This window comes from Mycteria americana, assembly GCF_035582795.1.
Source record: "Mycteria americana isolate JAX WOST 10 ecotype Jacksonville Zoo and Gardens chromosome Z unlocalized genomic scaffold, USCA_MyAme_1.0 Scaffold_30, whole genome shotgun sequence".
Classification (NCBI taxonomy): domain Eukaryota; kingdom Metazoa; phylum Chordata; class Aves; order Ciconiiformes; family Ciconiidae; genus Mycteria; species Mycteria americana.
The window spans coordinates 1102597-1108596 of NW_027445437.1; positions in this window are offsets into that span (position 1 = coordinate 1102597).

The following is a 6000-nucleotide window of genomic DNA, read 5'->3' on the forward strand; positions in this document are numbered from 1 at the left end:
TCTGCAGAGTCTCATCTTGCAAAGAAAGAAAAGAAATTAACTTAGGCATTTTCTAGCAACAGGTGCTGCCTTACCCGAGTCCTCTTTAGGGATGGGCAGCACTTCGATGCATAACTACACCTCTCTAAATCACAGAATCCCAGAATCGTATAGGTTGGAAAAGACCTTTAAGATCATCGAGTCCAACCGTAAACCTAACACTGCCAAGCCCACCACTACACCATGTCCCTAAGCACCTCAGCCAAACGGCCTTTAAATACCTCCAGGGATGGGGACTCCACCACTGCCCTGGGCAGCCTCTTCCAGTGCTGGACAACCCTTTCCGTGAAGTAAAATTTCCTAATATCCAGTCTAAACCTCCCCTGGCGCAACTGGAGGCCATTTCCTCTCGTCCTATGGCTTGTTACCTGGGAGAAGAGACCGACCCCACCTCTCGACAGCCTCCTTTCAGGCCGTTGTAGAGAGCGAGGAGGTCTCCCCTCAGCCTCCTTTTCTCCAGGCTGAACAAGCCCAGGGCCCTCAGCCGCTCCCCATCAGCCTTGTGCTCCAGACCCTTCCCCAGCTCCGTTGCCCTTCTCTGGACACGCTCCAGCCCCTCAATGTCTCTCTGGGAGTGAGGGGCCCAGCACTGAACACAGCATTCGAGGTGCGGCCTCACCAGTGCCCAGTCCAGGGGCACGGTCACTGCCCTGCTCCTGCTGGCCACACGACTTCTGACACAAGCCAGGATGCCACTGGCCTTCTTGGCCACCTGGGCCCACTGCTGGCTCATATTCAGGTGGCTGTCGACCAACACCCCCAGGTCCTTCTCTGCCTGGCAGCTTTCCAGCCACTCTTCCCCAACCTGTAGCGTTGCATGGGGTTGCTGTGGCCCAAGCGCAGGACCCAGCACTTGGCCTTGTTGAACCCCATACAATTGGCCTGGGCCCATGGATCCAGCCTGTCCAGGTCCCTCTGCAGAGCCTTCCTCCCCTCCAGCAGATCAACACTCCCACACAACTTGGTGTCATCTGCAAACTGACTGAGGGTGCACTTGATCCCCTCATCCAGATCACTGATAAAGATATTAAACAGGACTGGCCCCAGCACAGAGCCCTGGGGAACACCGCTTGTGACCGGCCACCAACTGGAGTAAACTCCATTCCCCACCACTCTTTGGGCCCGGCCATCCAGCCAGTTCTTTACCCAGAGAAGAGTAAACCCGTCCAAGCCATGGGCAGCCAGTTTCTCCAGGAGAATGCTGTGGGAAACCGTGTCAAAGGCTTTACTGAAGTCTAGATAGACAACATCCACAGCCTTCCCCTCATCCACTAGGCAGGTCACCTTGTCATAGGAGATCAGGTTGGCCAAGTAGGACCTGCCTTTCCTGAACCCACGCTGGCTGGGCTTGATCACCTGGTTGTCCTGTACGTGCCACATGATGGCACTCAAGATGATCTGCTCCACAACCTTCCCCAGCACCGAGGTCAGGCTGACAGGCCTGTAGTTCCCCGGATCTTCCTTCCAGCCCTTCTTATAGATGGGCATCACATTTTCTGACCTCCAGTCAACTGGGACCTCCTCGGTTAGCCAGGACTGCTGGTAAATGACGGAAAGGGGCTTGGTGAGCACATCTGCCAGCTCCCTCAGTACCCTTGGGTGGATCCCATCAGGCCCCGTAGACTTGTGAGTGTCCAAGTGGTGCAGCAGGTCACTCACCATTTCCCCCTGGATTATGGGGGCTCCATTCTGGTCCCCGTCCCTATCTTCCAACTCCAGGGGCTGGGTACCCAGAGAACAATTGGCCCTGCTATTAAAGACTGAGGCAAAGAAGGCATTAAGTACCTCAGCCTTTTCCTCATCCGTGGTCACTGTATTCCTTCCCCTGTCTTCTAGAGGCTGGAGATTCTCCTGAGCTCTCCTTTTGCCGCTAATGTATTTGAAGAAGTGGTTTTTGTTGTCTTTTACAGCAGCAGCCAGATTGAGCTCAAGCTCAGCTTTGGCCCTTAAAGAAGTTATTCTATTCTATAAAATAAGATTCTATTCTAAAAGCAGTTAGTGTAGCATGCAGCTGCCCCGAGCCGAGGAGGCAGAGCCTCACGGTTGCACCAGGCTCCGACTGCCTTTCTGCTGAAGTCCCAAGACACGATGCTGTTTACAAAGTGCGTTATAAAACAAAAAAGGTCTTTTTTTTTTCCTTTCAAACACCAAAAATTGTTGATTGAGGCTATCCAGCTACTTCACTGCAACATATTGTATTTTCTGGAGTATGCTCAGGAAATTATCGCAATGTTTTATTTCAGTCTTGTTTCAACGTGGCAAAGTATTTGGCTGTGCTATAAATATTTTGACTTTTTTTCATGTATCGTGCTTCAAAGCTACATATGTTCCAGCTGATATTATAATGCAAAAGTCCAGATGTAAAAGGCAGAAGAAAACATTCTGACTTTGCTGAAATCTGAAGTGAGTAAATCAAATACCTTCACAATATTTCCTTTTAAAGAAACCTACGAATTTTTCTTTTTTTCACCCTGGTTTGGGATGAAACCAGCTCTTGGCTCCATTGTGGAGCAGCAATTCAATTTGCCAGCAGTCTCAAACCGAATGCTTTGCTACATCTGCTGTGGCTGGCGCTCCAGGCAAGACAGCCTTATGGAGCAACCAAGCTGAAAAGCAAGCAACCTTCCTAGCTTATCGTGTTACCCCTGGTTTGGTGGCACGTTCTGCCGTTTGACCAAACACCGGCAGATACCTGGGCTTCATCCTGAGACCCCAACCATCACTCGGACTGGAGATGTTGTGCCCTGGCTGGGGGTGAAGCTCCAGGTAGAGTGGGAGATTGAGTTTCCTTGCCCTTGGACAACTCCCACGCAATCCCTCCCATGGAAATCCAGCCGACCTGGCTGATTCGTTCAGGTTCCTCAGACCGCAATGAGATATAGTGGAACTTTTCTCTTACGAGCTGTAAACCTGCTTCAGGCCGCGTAGGAGCAAGCTTTTTGCTGCACTTGCAGAATTTATCCGTTTCTTGAGGTGCCCTTGCTTTCCGCAGGGATGTCAGCTCCACCAGCCGTTGTGCACCTTCTCTCTCTTCTCTGAGAGCCGCAGCAGTGAATTGCACATTTCTTGCCGTGTGGGAATTAATGTGAGTGCGTTTCTCACCAACAAACTGAGCAAAGAGTGCAATCAGAGCAAGCGCATCAAGTAGCGCTGATGCGTTGCCAGTAGATTACTGCTTGGAGGATGCTGATGGGGTCGGGAGCGGGACCACGGCACATGGCCTTGGGCAGTGCCCTGAGCGGCAGGATTTGCTAACATGGACGGTGGGAAACACGTGGCAAATGTCTGCTTTAAGGCCCAAATGCGTTGGCAGACACGTGGTGGCATGGGAAGGTGGACACCCTGAGCGCTGTTCTCAGTGTTGCATTAAATCCCTGTGTCCTGGTTTCAGCTGGGATAGAGTTAATTTTCTTTATGGTGGCTGGTATGGGGCTATGTTTTGGATTTGTGCTGAAAACAGCGTTGATAACACAGAGATGTTTGAGTTGTTGCTGCACTGGTCAAGGACTTTTCAGCTCCCCCTGCTCTGCCAGGGGCAGAAGAAGCTGGGAGGGGACACAGCCAGGACAGTTGATCCAAACTGCCCAAAGGGCTATTCCATACCATACGCCGTTGTGCTCAGTATATAAAGCTGGGGAAGAAGAAGGAAGACGGGGGGGGGACATTCGGCGTGATGGTGTTTGTCTTCCCAAGTCCCCGTTACGCGTGCTGGAGCCCTGCTGTCCTGGAGATGGCTGAACCCCTGCCTGCCCGTGGGAAGGAGTGAAGGAATTCCTTGCTTTGCTTTGCTTGTGTGCGCGGCTTTTGCTTTCCCTATTAAACTGTCTTTATCTCTACCCTCGAGTTTTCTCACTTTTACCCTCCTGATTGTCTCCCCCATCCCAGCGGGGGGGAGTGAGCGAGCGGCTGGGTGGGCTTCGTTGCCGGCTGGGGCTAAACCACGACACCCTGGTTTGCTTGGCTCTCTGCTTTGACTCAGAGGACCTTCCCAACGAAACTGCTTCTTGCTGAGAAATGCTGATCCACGAGTCCAAACTACAGGTTTTTCTGCATGGACTTCCAATCAAAACCAGTCAGAGAAATAAGAGAAATAAGAGGTCCTGTGCTGCTATTGCAGACATTTACTGTCGCTGTTGGAGAGCGACTCCGTGCCTTGTTTCGGGCTGTGGCTGCCCCGCGGGGTGTGCAGGGCTCTGAGCTGTCCCCAGAGCCCCCCCGGGCTCTGAACATCACCCCACGGCCACCCCCCGTGAGCTTTCCCCCTCTCATTGCCTCCTTTTGCATGAAAAACTCCGGAGGCAGAGTGGGAACGCCTATAAAATCATGCAAATGTTTGTAAGAAAAGGAAAGTCATTCCTCTAATGTAATGACAGCGCAGGTTAACGTGTATGTTCATTTTAAGCGTATGGGCATAATTTGAAAGAAGGGATGGTTTATCTGATTTAACAAATTGCGCCCTTTCTCGACTCTGGAATGAAACGCGGAAAGAAACATGCAAGGGAAATTGTTACCATGAAATGGATTAAAAATATAGGTAAAACAGTCAAATCCCCTTTTAGTGTGTTATGGCTTTGCGCCGCGTATCAGATGTCAAAACAAACAGTTTAAGATGCTTCTTGTTAAAGGCACTTACTGTTCTTCAAATACACTTTCGAATTTAGTTCTGTTGCATTAAGAAGTGTATCTCTGGGATCATACTTTCATAACACAGCAGAACAGTCCAAAAAGGCAGCATTAATAAAAGGATAAAAGGGTTTTTTATGTTAAATTATGAACATACCAAGAGTTAACACAAAGTTTAAGGGTTTGGTCCTTATAAAACAGGCAACAGCATTCAGGCAATAGTGATTTCTTTTCTTAGATGCTAACAAAATAATATCCCCAAAAATGAACTCTTCCAGTTCCAGCGTATATTTGGGCAATACCAAATTTAATTTATGATATTTGGACCATGCAAAAAAACAAAACAAAACAAAAAAAAACCAAAGTAGGCACGTAAAATTCAGTATTACTTTATTGTGACAATGTGCTACCCGGCCTCCCTGTGCCAGACGTGACTTTTTTAGTAACCAAGGCGGAGCAACGTGAGCTGGAAGCCTACCAATGGGCGTAGCCTAAGCACATCGTTTAGCGCTGGCTCAGGAGGACGCCTCTGCTCACCGGCGCAGAGCCAGAGAGGGCACCCGTGGGAGGGTGCGATGAGGGATGCGCTGGGAGCCCCTGCCCAGAGGATGGTGTCCCCGCCTCGGCTCTGCTGGACCGTGGGGACGCCCTGCCCCAGCTCCAGGGATGGAGAAAAGGTGCAAGGGCAACGGTGGCCTTCCCACCGCAGACTGCTCTGGTCCAGCTCTCTTTCCAGCTCTCGCGCTGAGGTGGAATTTCCCCAAGTAAGCAAGAAGAGGCGTTTTGCCTTCCCTAAGACACCGTTTTGTGGACGTGGCGTGACATGCTACGGCCACCAACCCATACCAGGAGGCTGCTGCCACCACCTTTGTAACCCGCAGTCGTCCCCTGCTCCTGTGTCAGTGCAAAGCCACCGAGAGCAGAGCGTGTCTCCGCCTGGCATGGGAGAGACCAAGGTGGGCACCCAGGACCTAGTGGGACAGTTCTCCTTCCTGGGGCTCGGGTCCTCGAAGCTAAGAGCCCGAGAAGTCAACAGCTTGTGGGATCAGGTCATGAGATGATCTACAGAATTAGATGCCTTTGATCAGTGTTTGTAAACGCAAACATTTAACTTTCCAGATCACCAAGTTACATTAGAAGAGAAAGCCTAAGTAGAAACAATTTTATGTTGCTGCTAATGAAATTGGATTGAGATAATAGGGTCTCGTCTGAATCATTACACATTTCATCTGCAATTTTTTTTTTTTTTCACAATTTCATTATTCAAGACTCTGCATATTTGCCACATTCATTAAAAACCAGGGCAAGAGACACAACCTTGGCACTGAAAAGAAAATA